Source organism: Urocitellus parryii, chromosome 2, assembly GCF_045843805.1.
Source record: "Urocitellus parryii isolate mUroPar1 chromosome 2, mUroPar1.hap1, whole genome shotgun sequence".
NCBI lineage: Eukaryota > Metazoa > Chordata > Mammalia > Rodentia > Sciuridae > Urocitellus > Urocitellus parryii.
Genome location: NC_135532.1, coordinates 112464957 through 112482784, shown reverse-complemented (window position 1 = coordinate 112482784; position 17828 = coordinate 112464957).

Genomic DNA, 17828 nt, shown 5'->3' with positions numbered 1-17828 from the left:
GCTCACGTTAGCATTCTTCTTTTCTCAGCTCTGATACTTTTCTTCATTTCCTGTCATGGAAATTATGGCGTGATGCACTACGATTCACTCAAGCTTCCGGGACTCATGCTACCAGTATGTTAGCACTGCCTCTTTGAAAGGACTCTAAATCCTGAATGGCTGAGGACTCTGCCTTAGCTAATCTCATTTTATGTCCCTTGACCCAGGTCCACTTTCTCTTCTGACCCCTAGGATTCAGGTCCCCATGCTCTCCTGGCCCCTAGGTTCCAGGTACCCATGCTCTCTTGACCCCTATGATTCGGGTCCCCATGCTCTCTTTACCCCTATATTGCAGGTCTGCATGCTCTTCTGACCCCTAGGATCCGGGTCCCTGTGTTCTCCTGATCCCTAGGTTCCAGATCCCCATGCTCTCCTGGCCTCTAGGATTCAGGTCCCCATGCCCCCCTGCCCCCTAGGTTCCAGGCACCCATGCTCTCCTGACTCTTGATGGTTGCCATTGCAAGGTCTTGTGCTCTTCTCCTGGAAGACCATCAGCTGGTTGCTTTGTGGCTTGACCCTGGTTATTATTCTGCTGGTCCAGAGAGGACATGGCGAGCACCCTGAGGAAGGCATGTTACCTCTCTTGTCAAAGTTTTCTGTAATGTTATCATCAGTCCTTTGACAGGAAGAAAGGGCCTCTCCTGTGGGTCCAGTGATTCAGTGGAATTTGGGGTTTTGAGATTTTCAAGGTAGATGTACCTATCTTTAATCACAGGTCTCATTTCCTTCCCAAACAGGGCCCTAGTCTTTCATGGCAGACTTGCAGGGGTAGTGTGTCCAACCTTCTGTGGAGCTCCAGTCGGATAGTCTGCTTTTTCTGACTTCCTTCCTCCTTCCCTTCCCCTGCCAAGGAGGACTTCTGAATTTACACTTCTTGGATTAGAGGCCAGTCTCCCTCTCTCCAATGTGTTCATAACACATGGTTCTTACTAACTACTGATTCTTTTCCCAGAATCCTTGAACACCCATCAAGTACATCTGCCAGCGCGTTCCCTTCTACCATGTGCTGATGAAATTTGCCAAATGGTTCATTCTCCCCTGTCCACAAGTAGCATTCTCTTTGCAGCGAGCCTTTGAGACCCCTCTGCACCATCCCATTTAAGTTGGTTGGGTTGCCTCTACACCATGGTCTTGGGTCAGATTCCCTGGAATGATCCTGAGGTGGGGATTCTCGTACAGAAAATGCACTTGGCTCGCTCTCAGGAGTAGTCTGTGAGGGAGCCACGCAGCAGGGCTGGGCAGAGGAGGACAGAGCCATGGAAATGCTAGAGCATGGTTTCAGCTGCTCAGGGATGACTCCAGAGTACACATCCCCACAGGGCCAGTCTCTGGACAGCCAGGGAAGGTGTGATTGCACATGAAAGCAGTTCCTTGTGGCCCAAGCAAGTGTACCAGGATGGTTACCACTGTGACTCATCGAGAGCCACTTTGCTGCATCCCACTGGCTTGAGGCTGGATTGTTGCCACCTCCACTGTGTAGCAGGACAGGAAGGGACAGATGGAAGCTCCTTCTGCAGCCTCAGCTGAGAGGTTTAGATGCTCAGATGTGGGGAGGGTGCACCTTGGCCTTGTTGTTGCTACCTTTGGTTTTTATCAAGTTGCTTCTGCAGAGGGTGGGATGTTTGGGAGGCTCCAGCCTATGCTGGTGCCAGGACTCGGATGGTATCCATAGCTGAAGTCTACCAGTCACCTTTCCAAGCAGGTGGCTGCTCCCAGAGCTGGTGCTCTGAGAAGCAAGAGGTGGAAGCTGTCAGTTTCATCAGGCCTGGGACCAGTGACTGTTAAAGCAGCCACAGAACCTTCCCAGATTGGGGCAATGTTCATAGATCCCATCTTTCAACAGGAAGAGGGTCAGAGAATCTGGCCATCTTCACTCTGCTTAATGGTGGCTGAGGCTGTGTGCACATGCAGAGCTGGTCCTCAGGTCCTTGAGAGGCAGGGCCTGTGAGGGTGAGACCCCCTTACTCCCTCCTGCAGCTGTGCTGTGGACTCCAGGACCCGTATGGATGTGTGACAGAAGGAGTGGGGATGGACAGCAGAGGGTTTCTAAATAGCACTGAGTGAACATGTCTTAGTGTCCTCATGTTCTGTGTCTCCCATGTCTTTGAGCAGCTAGAGGGTGCTCTGGAGGGGCAGCAGGCCAGGGTGTCCTGCTGTGGGCCTGGGGCTGAGCACCATCAGTGGCAGGCCTCCCTTGGCTTCCTCTCTGGGCTCAGGCTACTCATCTCTCATGTTTGTGTCTCAATTGACAAGCTGTGAGACGTTCTGCACTACATCGTGTTTTTCTGCAATGACGTTGTCCCACTGCAGAGACAGAAGAAACAGTTCCCAAACCGCCTAAGCTCCTCCCACCAACCACAAGCTCAGAGATTTCCCAAAACTAGGGAAGGAACCACAAAACTCACTGGCGACTGACTGCTACACGCAGCGCTGTGGTTAATCACAGGAAAAAGACTCAGATCAAAATCAGCCAAGAGGAAGAGCATGGAGCAGAATCAGGATGGGCCACCCCCTATGGCAGAGTGGGGGGCTGCTGCTGCCCAGCATCCGTGTGTGACAGCACACACAGGGACATGCGTGCAAACCAAGCCTCAAGGTTCAGAGTCTTATTGGGACTCTGTTATGTTGGCACAATTGGTTAGTTATCCTGTGATTACCTCAGTCTTCAGGCCAACTCACTGTGTGATCCACCTCCCATCCTAAAAGACAAGGGTGGCGTTTCTGGGGTGGCAGCCTCAACCTTAATAAGATTGTGACCAATTGGACCTGTTCCTCCTCCTCTTCCTCCTCTTCCTCCTCCTCCTCCTCTTCCTCCTCTTCCTCCTTTTCTTCTTCCTCCTCCTCCTCCTTCTCCTTCTCTTCTTCCTTCTTCTCCTTCTCCTCCTGTTCCCCTTCTCCTGCTCCTGCTCCTCCACATCATTTGCAGCCCCCTCCCCACCCTGGGACCACCTCTTGTTTGTTAGAGATACTAAGAGAATGAGCCTGGTGGGCAGTGCCTCAGCTTCTTGCTGGCACAGATTTTCCTTCTTTCCTTTATCAGCTCCCTCCTCTGCCTCCTGACGCAGAGATGGGCGTGTTGATGTTGAAGTTCTTCCCACACTTCCTCTCTATTCCTCACCTTCAGTTTGTTTCCAGTTTTGTTCTCCCTTCAGTGGAACGCACTCAAACCCACTGACTCATCCAGCTGCCATTTTCTGCATTTCTCTACCTTCCCTTCTCACACTAGCCCGTCTCCTCCTCTTCCTTTCTCTCTCCCTCTACTCACAGAAGAGTATTGGTGCCCGCTGATACCCGTGTGGTGCTGGTTGTTTCCAAAAGCTACGTGGGCCAAGTGCATCCTTGTCCACCTAGTACCCCTTTTCATTTCCTTAGGTAAGAAACAGCACCCCTATTTTGTATAATGATCTTCCCACTTGGGGCTGATGACTTTGCCAGCCCATCAACAAGACAGCCACTCTGCATTCACAGAGAGGTTGCTGTGTGACCCTGGCTGGTGACCCTGGACCTCCCCCTGGAACAGGGTCCTCCTGAGGAACACAGGATTGGGAGAGGCTGCTGTTCTCATCCCTATGATCCTAACAGGGGAGGCTGTCCATTTGGTTCAGCCACACACATCCTCTGACCTTCCTGGGCCCAGGTCTGAGACCCAGCTCTTTAGCTTGGCTTTGATTTTTGGGCTCCCACTTGCTTTCCATGCACTCTGCTGTCTCAGCCAGCCAGCTTCTGTTGTTAGCAACCAATAGCATCTTCTATTTGATTCTCCCATAATCTTACAAAGATGGTGGAGGGGAAAACCTAATATTTATAAAGCAAATTTTCTCATTTAGCTAATCTAAGTACAGTTATGAATGTTCAGAGGTGTCTTGGTTTTATCACTTCCAAATTTCTAAGGCCTATGTTTTTGCTGACTCCATTATTTGCCACCTCTCAGTCTTTGAACCCTAACAGTTTGGTTTCTGTGTCTTGCTGTCCTCTAATATCACATTAGACCAGTATCACATTAGCCTTCCCCTAGGTCCTGACCTTGCTGCACAGCGCCTAGGAGCCCAGCAGCCAGGGATCCACCTGATAGGAGCAGAAGGCATTACAGAGTGACCATCTATAGTCCTGTTTTGTAACTTCTTAGTTCTCTCATGCTGCAGAGCTAAATGAGCAAATTCCATAGTTAATATTCTATGCATCTTTCCTTGCTTCAGAACTCTACTTCAAAACCCTTGTGGTTTCAGCATCCTAGCTGTGTGGAGTCAAGAAAAACTGTAGACAAAGTCTTTATTGTTTTATTTTTCCATCAATTTTTTTCTTATTAATAAAATATGAAAGTTAAAAGCTATGGCATTTCAGAATGAAGAGCTATGGGGAAATACAGGATACCATAAAATGATCAAAGAGAAAAATAAATGTCTATCATACTGTTTTGAAAAACAAGGGAAAAAAACTAAGATATAAAGCCCTTGCTGCCTGGTGCTGGGGGGTGTGGACCTCTCACTCATGGAAGTTGTAAAAAAGATTTCTGATCATTCATCAAAAGCTGATAAGAAAAGTTTTTGTGCTTGGGGAATAGAACAAAATAAGGCTAGGAAGCTGATTTTGAAGATCTCTGTCTTTTGGGGGGGAACTCGCTGTAGCCATGAGGACTCCACCTCTGCAGTCGGCGTTGGAGGGTGAAAACTAACTCCATCTGGACCCTACAGGCACCTGGGAGTTGCATGGGTTTTTTTGTTTTTTTTTTCAGGAAGCACCAACAGCCCAGCAAGCTGAAAAACAAATGTGGCCATATCTTCTGACTTTCTTTATACCCATGTAAAGAAAGCAAATACACATAGTTTTTGTAGGCAATTAGGGCTATAGTGCAGAGCACCATTATTTTAAAATTTGTCCTTAGCAGCTTTGACAAGATAATGAAGGTGTGTTTCCTGGTGTGGGAGTGGAGCAACTTAGCAGGAAGAGAATGAGCTCATCAAGCCTTCATGGGCCATCAGGCACGAGGCCTTGCAGCGTGAAGACACCCTTTATCAATGCTTCTGGGGCTCCTGACAGCTGAGAGAGAAGGCGCAGGCCCTTCCTCAGGGAAAGCTACCCTCAGCAGAACTGTGCTAAGCTTCCTCCAACGTTAGTGGGACAAGGCTGACTGTCACCCATCAGGGCCCGCACTGCAGGGCCCACAGCTTTCCTGTGCACCCTCCACCCTGGTGTGTGCCCTGCAGTGCTCTTGTTCCCACCAGGGGAGGGGAGGTGCCAATATGGGCCCCTCTTTCTCATATATTGGCATCCTGACATTTTCAGTATCCTTCCAGGGTACTTATCCTCATGCCAACTCTGAGACCGTGGCCTGGGACCCATTCACTCCTAACAGTCCTCATTTTGCAAAGAGGAATTAGCTGTTCTCCAAAGCCCCCTTTGTATGAGGCACGTCTGTAGTGGGCTGAAGGTGCTAGAATGGCGTGTCTGTGCCTTGACCCCAGGGACCCATGACCTGGCCCTCCTTTAGAAACAGAATATTCGAAGCCATGATTAGGGTCTGGAGGTCTCTTGAGACCATTCTGGATTAGGTGTTACCTGCATTTAATGACAGATTTCCCTATAATGAGAGACAGAGGGGCCACAGAAGGGGAGGAGGACTGGTACTGGGTCCAAGAGCCCCTGCAGCCCTGGGGAAGGCAAGGGAGGACCCTCCCATGGATGTGACAGCTGATGTACTCTGAGTTGGAGAGGAGGTTGTGTTCCAGTGGACAGTCCTGAATACATTTTATATTTATTATTTATCATTCTTTTTATATATACATGATAGTAGAGTATATTTTGAGATGTTAGACATACATGGAGTATTACTTCCCATTCTTTTTAAAAAATTTAAATTTGTTTTACTTAGCTATACATGACAGTAGAATACATTTATCTACTTTGATATATCATTCATAGATGGGATATAATTTCTCATTTTTTCTGAGTGTACATGTTGCAGAATCATATTGGTCATGAAATCACATATATACATACAATAATAATGTATATTTCATTCTACTATCTTTCCTATCCCCATATCCTCTCCTCTCCTCTCCCACCACTTCCCTCTACCTAATCTAAGATAATGCTATTCTTCCCTAGTGCCCCCCATCTTATTGTGAATTAGCATCCACATATTAGAGAAAACATTCAGCCTTTGGTTTTGTGGGATTGCCTTATTTTACATAGATGGGATATGATATTCTCCAACTCCATCCATGTACTGGAAAATGCCATAATTTTACTCTTCTTTAAAACGGAGTAATATTCCATTGAGTACATATACACCACATTTTCTTTATCCTTTAATCTATTGAGGGACACCTAGTTGGTTGCATAGTCTAGCTATTGTGAATTGAACTGCTATAAACATTGATATGGCTGCATCACTATAGTACATTGATTTTAAGTCTTTAGAGTATAAACCAAGGAGTGGGATAGCTGTCAAATGGTAGTTCCATTCTCAATCTTCTGAGAAATCTCCATACTGCTTTCCACAGAGGTTGTGGTTGTAGTTGTACATGATGGGGAGTTACACTGGTTGTGAATTCAAATATGAACACAGGAAAGTTATTTCAAATTCATTCCACTGCCTTTCCTGAATGCATTTTAAATGTCATGTTATTGCATGAATTAACTATAAGGACAGACACAAGCATCCCAAGTAGACTGAGAAAGCTAAGGCAAAGCCAGGCCACTGTCAAGAGGAAGCAGCAGTTTGGTGGCTGGAGGTGACACATGGCCTAGGTTAAACAGAGCCCAGCCAAGAATGGACCTGAGCAGATAAGTGATATTTTTCCCAGCAAGATTTTCCTTGATGAAAGCTTTAAACCTCTGCAGCAATATAGCTGAGTGTTGATACTGTATAGGCAAATCACAGATCAGCAGGCTTTTATTCCTTAACCGTTAAGGCTCTGTTTTCTCCTAGAGACTCATGGAGATCCAGCATGGGCCATCCCACTACAGCCTCAGCCACACATGCCTGTTGTGAGATATTATGGTTTTGAATAGTAGGTGACCTCCCAAAGCTCATGTGTGTGGCAATGCAAGGTTTAGAGGTGGAATAATTGGGTTATGAGACCCTTACCCCAATTAGTAAATTAATCTCCTGACAAGGATTAACTGAGTGGTAACTATAGGCAGGTAAGGTGTGGTTGGAGAAGGGGAGCACTGGGGGTGTGCCTTTAGGGTATATATTTTGTATCTGGTGTGTGGAGTCTCTCTCTGCTTCTTGAGACTGCAATGCCCTGAGCCACTTTCTTCTGCCACTCTCTTCTCCCATGATGTTCTGCCTTATCTCAGGCCCTAAGAAATGGAGCTTGCTGTCTATGGACTGAGACCTCTGAAACCATGAGCCCCAGATAACCTTTTTCTCCTCTAAAATTGTTTTTATCAGGTTTTTCAGTCACAGCAGCGAAAAAGCTGACCAGAACACAAGAGGCCGTGTGTCATGGCCAAAGCTGTTGAAGGCTGCTCTTATATGGAGCTCATATTCCTGTGTGCAAATAATAGACTTATCAAAGTAATGAGGTGTGTGATTTATAGAGACAGCAACAAGTAGCTTCAATTCTGTCTCTTTATACACCCCTTGAGTTTTTGTTTGTGACTGAGATTTAATTTTATTTAATGGAATATAATGTAGATTGCAAGGTGTCCTATTTTAGTTTTAATTTTGTGCAAATTTCATTTCATACCTATTTTACTGAACTTGAACTTGAATGTCTTTAGAATTAATGGAATTCTTTTTAAGTTACTGTTTGAAAGTTGAAAAACAAATCAAGAAAATATTATCAGACACTTATTTCTAGAAATCATCTTATTGTCATGGGGGAGGAGTTAGCACCAATTTCCTGTGGGGTTAAGAATGTGAGGCGCACCTCTGTGGATAGAGAGGAGCAGGACATAGGAGTGAGGAGAGGCAGGTCGTCCATACATACCTCCAAATTTAAGTCTGCCTCTTAAGATCATCCTGGTCAATGTGAACATTATCTTGAGAAAAATTTTCACAGCAAATGAGGACCACATCCCTGGTTTACCTAGGATGCCCACATTGTGGTCCATAGAACTTTCTTTCACTCTCAAAAGTGTTCCCACTTAGATGGGGGGAGCAAGCTGTATCTATAGAGAACAAAGTTTAGAATCTGGAACTTTACTTTTAGTTCTGACTCTGTGGACACTGAGGATCTTTCATGGTAAGAACGGTGGTTGACTTCTCCTGCCTCTGTGAGTTGTGGACCTTGGGCGGCAGCCGCAGTGAGGGGGATCATGTGTCTGTTCACGGTCCCCAATGGCACACTTTTGTTGGCAGGACTTGCAGACCAGCGTTGAGAAGGCAAGCGCTTTGTGGGCCGCCAAGTTTCTGCTGCTTTGCTCTGCGGTTTTGGAAGGAATGACAGTGTCGATCCACAGTCTAGATGGAAGAGAGGCTATGAGTAGAATTTGAAAACTACCAAGGCCCGAGTCAAGCCAGGGGCAGTGAAAAGAAAGACCAAGTGAGGGGCAGGGGAGGCAGGTTCATGGAGTAGATGTGGTGGACAGTGGTGGACAGTGGGCAGAAGCCACTGGAGTTCAGTAGAAGAGCAGCTGCTGGGAGAACAACCCATCACCTGAATTTAAAATAAAAAGCACAATGAGTTAGACAGCAGATACTGCTGGAGTGCTGTAGGCCAGCTCCCCGGGGAAGCTGGAATGAGACCCCCCATCACTGTGCCGTGTTCTTGGATGATTCCTGGTCCTCTGCATGCTCTCTCTGGACGAGCAGCACCACCTGCTTCATCCACAGCACACATGGATGTCTATTAAGAGTCAGTGTCACGTGGTGGCTTTAAGCAAGGACTTGAGAAGCAGAGTACCTGGGTTATGTCCCATCACTCACTCCCCTGTGATCCTAGGCAGATCTGCCTGGTCTTGTCATCTAGCCCTGTGGGGCTATGGTGAAGATGACATGAATTAATGCTTAGTACCTGGAATGAAAGCTCCTATACAACCACTAACAGTCACTTAGGACCAAGTGAAGACATGACCCCTCTTGAGGGTGCTTCTGGACCCCACCTCCAGCTGTCATGGGGTGTCATGAGGCCTGGGTCCTGCATGCCCCATTCTGTAATTATTGATTTCATCCAGGTACTTGGTTGAAGCTCCTCATGCTAAGGACTAGGTCTGGCAGAGTTTTTCATTATGGTTGCAAACGCGACCAAGTGGTGGATGGAAGATGCTAACCCCTCCACCTGGGTCTTGCAGGGATGGCACCTGAGGGAAAACCCAAGCCACATTCTATGGCAGGGGACTCCAAGGGAGGAACTGACTCCTGAACCCAGGAGGTCTGGTCTTGCCCTCAACATAGGACTGGACCAGAGGAGCAAAAGGTGCCATTTTTGCACAGACTCCTGCTGGTAAGGACCACAGGCAGCTGTGGCTCAGCCTCTCTGCTCCCTCTGCCTCTCCTGGGAGCCTCTCACCTGGCTTCTCTGAACGGGCTGCTGATTTTCAATGTTTTGTGCTTTCCTTCTTCAACCTGAGCCTTAGCTACTCATGTTACTCAGAGTTCTGTCTTTATCCTTTTAAATTCTTACCTGGTGAACTTACCTGGGACCATCTGAGTGCAGATCTGCTGTGGGCATGTGCCCAACAGGACCTAAACATGCAGCTGGACCTGTTGTCACCTCCACTCCCAGCCGCCTGTGTTTCCACTGCCTCTCCTTCCCTCCTGGTTGATGGCTCCCTTGTCCCCTCTGCTTTTGGAGCAAATGACAGGATTCATTGCAGAGGACTCTACCCGTTCAACCTGGACAGCTGCAGCTGGCCTCCTAAAAAGCTCTGGACTCCACCGCCTTCTCCAGCTCCTGCTGCCCTGGCCTCTGCTTCAACACACCCTGCCTGGCCAACTCTCAGAGCTCTCCTTTTAGGGTCCTGAGGCTTCCCTGTTCTGCAAGATTTTTCAGTTTAGTTTCCTGGCCAGGGTTTTCAGACTCGGGCTCCTAACCTACTCAGTACAGGTGCCAGGTCCCATCTCTCAGTGCTAACCCACTCTGCCCACCTGCCAATGGCAGGGGCTGGTAGTAGCCTTCCTCTCTCCACTCATGGTTGTTGGAACTTTCCCTGCTCCCGCCTGCCCCTCTTACTTGTCCCAGGTCCTGGGCCGCAGGGTGGGTCGTGTGCAGAACCACTGTCTCTGGGTTCCCTCTTTGCTCAAGGGGTTGGGGACTGTGCCCTCTGGGCTTTGAGCTGGGCTGTGTATCTGCAGTTTGAGAGAGATTACAGTGACTCCCTGTGTGTGGAACCCGAGACGCTGCCACCTCTCCTGAGTCTGCCTCCTGGATGGGCAGTCCACTGCCAGAGGTCATATTGAAATGGGTGTGGGGAGCAAATGTGCTTTCCTCTGCCCTAAGTTCTTGACTGGAACCCTGATAACAAAGGGTAGATGAAGAAAAGTGTGCACATTTACCTAATGGAGGTTTCACAGGACACAGGGCCTTTGTCAGGAGAAGAAGTGGTGGGACCCCAGTGACTATGCACAGGTTTGGTGAAGAGCAGAATGTCATGGGCAGATGTGACACAAAGCCTGGGTTTGAGCTGAGCATAGGAAGCTTGGGGACCTTGCAGGACCTCTGTTCATGGTCCTCCTGGGTCCCTTTGACTTTGGAGGCAAGGGTACTCTTCTCTGTTGCAGGAGGGTTCCATGGTCAACTTGTGGAAGGAAAGAAATCTCTTCCTGTGGGCCATCTTTTAAGTTTCCTCAGATGAAAAGTCAACACACCACAGAGCTGCTTTGGTTTAAGGTCCAGCCCCCATCCAGGGTGAAGCCATAGCAACCATCAGGATCCACCCATGACATACATGGACTACTTCAACTTATCAATGAGAAAACTGGCCAAGTGTCACCATCAGTGGAAGAAGTAAAGGAGCCAGGCATTTGTAAATAGAAATATCAAAGTGAAATGCAAATGGAGGGACATTAACTCCCACAGGGAGCAGGGCATCTTGCCTCCTAGATAGGACAGGACTGTGAGTTTCCAGGATTATTCTGCATCTTATCAGTCTTCCACGACTTGCAGAGTTGCAAAATACCTCAAGGCAATGGGCAGCTAGTCCAGGCAATTCAGAGGGACACCGCCTATGTCCAGGGGTGGTCCCCAGGGTAGCACAGTCCCCACAGGACACTGGGAGAATTTGCCCATGTTCATTGCCCTGCAAGGCCTGGTTTCTCTCAGGACCAGGCTGGCTCCAACCAACTAGGCCTGGGAGGACTGACAGCTCCTATTACTTGGGACCGTCAGCAGCTGTATATGGGATGAGTGAACCCAGATGATGAAGAACCTGGAGGGTGTGTGTCGGGTCCTGCTGTCCTGGATCCATGCTGAGTGTGTGGTTTTCTTACCTGGCTTCACATCATCAGCCAGCAGGAAGTTTAAAGCACGCTCATGAGCTCATGAGCAGGTCCTATTCTTTGATTTAGTTGGTTGGGATGAGGCCTGGGAACAGGTAACTTTCAACAGCTCTCAGGGAATTCAGTGTATGGTCTCTGTTGAAAACCTCTGCAGAAATTTCCCTCTGCAACACCGTCAATAACATCACACCCTCACCAGCACCTGTTCTCTGTAGTCTCATTTATTTATTTTTAATTTGCATGGTCTTTCAGTATAGCCCAGCTGATGGGGACCAGCTTAAAACCTGGTTAAGCCTCTGCCCCAACTGCCCCTTGAACTTCACTATGAGTATATACTCAATAAAATCTACACAAGGAAACGCCTCAGGGTAGCCCATCTAGGTTCTTCAATGAACAAATAAGGGAACAAACAAGGGAAAGAGACAGATGGGGGGGATCTCAATTAAAGCACCTTAAACACCTCTCAAATTTAAGAAAACGGAAAACAAAGCACATTGGAGAAACTGTCACTCTTGCATGCTGGTGTAATCACAAAATAGTATACTCACTCTGGAAAATAGTTCAATAATTTTTTTCTAAAATTAAAAAAATGAAGTAATCGTACAACCTAGAAATTTCACTCTTTGACAATCTCAGGAAAAAAAGTTATGTTCATTCAGAAATCTGTATGTTGATGTTCATAGCAGCTTTATTATAACAGCTGACTTGGAATCAACCTGAATGCTCTTCAGTGAGGGAGTAGCCAGGCTGCCATGCCTCCCGCCATGGTGCGCTACTCAGCAGCAAAGGCAGCCATAGCATGGACAGGCCAAGGTAAAGGGTCCTCACACCCTTAAACGGTCAGATGGCCTGTTAATGCACTGGGTGTTGAGTATTGAGCCCATGGGTTTGTTTCACCACTACGCTACATCACCAGCCCTTTTTATTTTCTATTTTGAGAAAGGATCTTGCTAAGTTGTGTAGGGTCTCACTAAGTTGCTGAGGCTGGCCTCAAACCTGAGATCCTTCTGCCTCAGCCTCCTGAGTCACTGGAATTACAGGCATGTGCCATCATTCCTGGCTTAATTCACTCTTGATATTTTTAACATGGTGACGTCATGAAGATGCCAGGGGGAAGGATTTGGAGGGCAGCTGTGGCCATAAAGGGATATTACAAAGAGCCCTGTGTAGGTCAGTCCTGCATATGATTGTGATGGTGCCCAAAGCTACACATGTGCTGGAAACTGCACAGCACAATCACACACACACACACACACACACACACACACACACACGAGTTAATGTATAAAGTCCAATAGGTTCTGTTGTATCGACATTAATACTTTGGTCTCCATAGTGGGCTGTTAAAAGGAGACCCAAGCACAGTTCTCTCCTAACACAAAATGTGGTCTAGTCCTACATCAGGCATTTCTCCAGCTCAGATCCCCAGAACCCCTTCTTGTGAAAATTCATCCACAAAACTCTGGAAACACTGCGTTTTCTACTATTGGTTTATTATGAAGGAGGTAACACAGGAACAGCTAAGTGGGAGGCACCACAGGACAAGGTGTGTGGGTGTGGCACTTCCACTTCCGTGCCCTCTCCAGGTGCAATGCTCTCCCAGCACAGATCTCCCAAACCTGTTGTTCAGGGTTTTATGGAGATTCCATTACATAGGAGATTCCATGATTATCCACTAACCATTGGGGAACATCAGCAATAATAAGGAAGGACCAGCCCCAATCCTGAAGCTGTTGGAGCCCAGGCATAGGACATCTTATTAGCATATAAAAGGACAACCCAGGCCCTTGCATCAGGAGCCAGCATGGTGGAAGATGCTCCTTCATCTCTACAATTCAGGGAATCATAAGGATTAGGAGCTCACAATAAGAGCATTCTTTTTGTGAGCAATTTTGCTTTTGCAGCATGTAGGGACCACTCTCCGTGGTTCTTGGAACTTTCTGTGTGTTTATAACTATTTCCAAATAATGAATTTTAGAAGCAGGGGAAACAAAGCCATAGTATTTCAGGACATACAATTGGGTGAGAAAGCTCCACAGAGAAATGTAAGGAAGTCCTTACTCTGTACCTTGTGCTGGCCAGTTCTGAGGGGGAAGGAACTGTAACCAGACAGGAGCACGTAAGGGGCTTCTGGTGTGTAGGTCAAGCTCTGTTCTCCACCTGCCAATGGTTAGGGGAATTGCCTTTATGTCCCTGGGGGTCCTGGGTGAGAGCCGTGGGCGTGCCCTGTGCGTGTCCAGGGCAGGTGTGCTGCATTTGCTTTTGTTTGTGGAGCAGGGTGACTGGGAGCATTTAGGCACGCACCATAGATTGCCTCCAAGGCAGGAGCTGGAGGCCTAAGGAGTTGGCACGTGGCTCAGGGTTTTCAGGAAAAACCTCCAGACTGGGTCAGATAGTGGGATGCATTCTAAATTCTTACAATTAGACAATTTTGGTATCTATAAACGTGAAAAATGCCAGTCATCATCTTGAGAATGCATGTTTTAAAAAGGTATCAGGAAATCCAGGGGTTGGCTGTGGTGAATTATAGTCTAATGAGTTGGCAATTACCATAAATTATTTAGCCACCATGAGATGGTAGCTAATTGAATTCCAAGTCTATTAAAGTTTATAGCCACTTATATTGACATTTCTGAGACCCTCTTACCTAGAGCACACATCTCTATTATTCCATGCATAGAATGGTGGGTTGAAACACCGGGACGCTCTTCCTTAAGGCAATGCCCACTTTACACCTGAGACAATGCTGGACCCAATGCCTTGGGTCCAAGAGTGACATCATGGACACCAAGCTGTCCACGGCCAGGTCCTGGTCCACAGCAGACTACCTGGCTGGAGCCTGGGGTGCATGTGTTTTTGGTGATTCTGGCTCGAACTGTCCTCAGAGGACTCCGACAGTCTTCCATGCACCGAAGGAGAATGCTCTGCCTGAGACTGTGGAGGGAGCTTTTCCCCAGAGAAGGAGCGCCTTTCCAGAAGAGCCTTACAAGTGACATGTGGGTGCTTCGGAGCAGGTGTGAGGGGTCCGAGGGCTTGGGAGGCGATGCTGACTTTCAGCCACTGAGCAGGATGGTTTCACACTAACAGAAACAGCAAAACCATTCCACATGAACAGGGAGAAGATGGTAAGGGTGGTCGCTAGGCTGGGGTTGGAGCCAGAGGGTGGCTCTGCGCCGAGTGTGGTGCTGCTCCTGGACATGGGCAGAGCTGCCTGGTAGATGCCCTTCCAGCTTCTGTTCTAATAATTTTCTGTCTCAATTCCTCTCACCTTCCTAATCTTCCAGCTTTGGAAGATCACTCACCCCACCCATGCCTATCCCCACTTGGCTTTTAGATGACACTTGTGTCAATATCTTGAGCACATGCAGGTCACATGTCTAGAAGATGTGGGCGGACTTGTGTCAACAGAGAGCTCAATGGAGGTTTCATTTCCTCCTTGGGATCAGGACATTCTCTGCACATTTGCTATAGCTGTTTGAAGGGAAATACTGATTCCAACATATCTTGTTTCAGAATAAAGTCCCCCTTATCCAGGTAGCTGGGCTCTGTGATACGGAGCAATTTGGTGCAGTCACTAACATGGTCAAATATAATAGTGTGCTAGTGGGGGTGTCACATGTCACCTCACTGGGAAGTTCTGGTTGGTTTTGAAAAGCAACGTTCTCTCTCTATAAACACAGAATCACTTTCCCTTGTGTGGCCTGTCTACTCGAGAGGATTAGCACACAGTTTGGAAGGGATGGAGCTATGGAAGAAAGACCTGTTCTCCACCATCTGCCTTGATGTCCCTGGACACCATGTGGGGCTCAGTGGATGCTAGCAGATGTATGCAACTTTTGTCCCCAAGTCCGCCTGCTCCGTCTCTGGCTCTGATGGATGTCATCTTACTGAATAAGTCCCCAGTCCACAGCTTGCGATGCAATGGCTGAACTTTGGTGGCAGCTCCATAGTCTTCTCTGCTCTCTGAGTGCTGACCCACTGTCCTGGTCAGCCAGGTAGGAGCAGCTGCCCCAGCTCAGGCTGGCCTTCCCCACCCCTACCTTTCACTCTCGTCAGCACACAAGAGCCATGCTTATCAGATGAATCTGCACCATCTGGAACCTCAAAATGTCTACACCAGCTGTGAACAGCAGCCTTCCACAGCCCTGGACTCCTCAGAGCTCTTGCCCCCTGGCTGTGTTGGGCTCTTCCGGCTGCAGCAGGACAGGAGAGGCTGTGTCTGTGTGGCCTCTGCTGCCCCCTGAGGCCCTCACCTGGGTGCTGTCAACACCGGATGCTGTATTTGCTAGGAGAGGAGTGGAGCTCTGACTTTGTGGCTGGAGGAGCTGGAGGTGTTTCTGCTCCCTCTCCCGTTTCTTTCTTGAGTTCTGTGTCCTGGCCTCCATTCCACCAAGGTGGCTGTTCCTTCTTTGAAGTAATAGTTCTTGAATATTCCTCTTAACAGAGTTGTCACTGCGTGCCCATAATTATGCTGGAAATTAAAATTCACAATTCTTGGTGTGTCCGTGATACACGGAGCTGGGAATGCTCAGGGTCTGCTGGGCCTGGAGAGTAACTGGTGCAACAGTGACACTTGCTTCACACCGTGCACACAGAGGGCCTTGGGCATACGCACCTCCCACAAGGGAGCACCACCAGGGAGCACCCGAGGAAATACAATCACAGCCTGCGACACTTCACAGAAAATGTCACCTTTACACAAATGATTTTTAAACTTTGTCCACTGTAGATAGAAATTGCACTATCACACACTGCTCGCCATATCTTAATTTTGAAATAGATTTTCACTTTCCAGCCTAACTAGGATAGTGCTTATCAATTTTCTTCTCCAAGAAATCTCAAAGGCAAAAAATACTGAGTATGTGTGTTATTGCTGGGTATGTGTGTTTGTGTGTGTGTGTGTGTGTGTGTGTGTGCTTATTTTTCAGTATTTTCTGGGGAGCTTATTTACACTGGGGTGGGATAGACATATAGAAACCTAAACTTTATTTGGGGACTTCTGTTTTTGCTGTAAAATTAACACAAACTTTGTACTCCATTTTAAAATCATGCTTGGGCTATGGTGGCTGACACACCTGGTCCATCAGAGGTAGGGTGCCTGAGTTTGAACTCGTAGGATGAAGGGGAGGATGAGATTCTGCTCCAACACTCGGGCCACAGGAGGAGGTCCCTGTGCAGCTTGTGGCAGCACCTGCGGCACTCGATGCTTTTCTGTTTCGTCCTCCACATCTAGTCTGTGGTCACCCCAACCTCCTATATCCCCATAAATTCACTTGTAGGAAGTCTTTTGTATGTTGAAAGTTAGGAAATCAAGCTAAGCTTGCTCAAGAACTTCTTTCTAAAGATGGCTCCAGACTGGCACTGGCTGAGAGTCTTGGCATCAGGGGATGGAGAGGGCCCCTGGGGAGCTGCGCTTTCCCAGTGCCCCTGGAACTGAGGGCTGCCAGGCTACTGGATGACAAGCTACACCCTCTGACTACTTCTGCTCTTTTTTAAAAAATTTTATTTTTTGTTCTAATTTGTTATATGACAGCAGAATGTATTATAATACATATTACATATATAGAGGACATTTTTTCATATCTCTGATTATATACAAAGTATATTCATAGTTTTCATGTCTTCATTCATGTACTCAGGGAAATGATGTCCATCTCATTCTACCATCTTTTTTACACCCCTCACCTCCACCCATCCTCTCCTTCCTCTTTACTGTATCTAGAGTTTGTCCAGTCTTCACATGCTTCCCCTCCCAACCCTATGAATCAGCCTCCATATATCAGAGAAAACATTCAGCATTTGGTTATTTGGAATTGGCTAACTTCACTTAGCATTATATTCTCCACCTCCATCCATTTACCTGCAAATGTCATGATTTCATTCTCTTTTATTGCTGAATAATATTCCATTGTGTATAAATACCACATTTTCTTTATCCATTCATCTACTGATGGGAATCTAGGTTGGTTCCACAGTTTAGCTATTGTGAATTGTTCTGCTATAAAGAGCACTAATCTCTATGGTATATAAAGAACTCAAAAATCTCAACACCAAAACAACATATAACCCAATCAATAAATGGGCCAAGGAACTGAACAGACACTTCTCAGAAGTGATATACAATCAATCAACAAATATATGAAAAAATGTTCAACATCTTTAGCTATTAGAGAAATACAAATCAAAACTACTCTAAGATTTCATCTCACTTCAGTCAGAATGGCAGCTATTAAGAATACAAACAACAATAAGTGTTGGCGAGGATGTGGGGAAAAAGGCACACTCATACATTGCTGGTGGGACTGCAAATTGGTGCAGCTAATATGGAAAGCAATATGAAGATTACTTGGAAAACAGGGAATGGAACCACCATTTGACCCAGCTATTCCTCTCCTCGGTC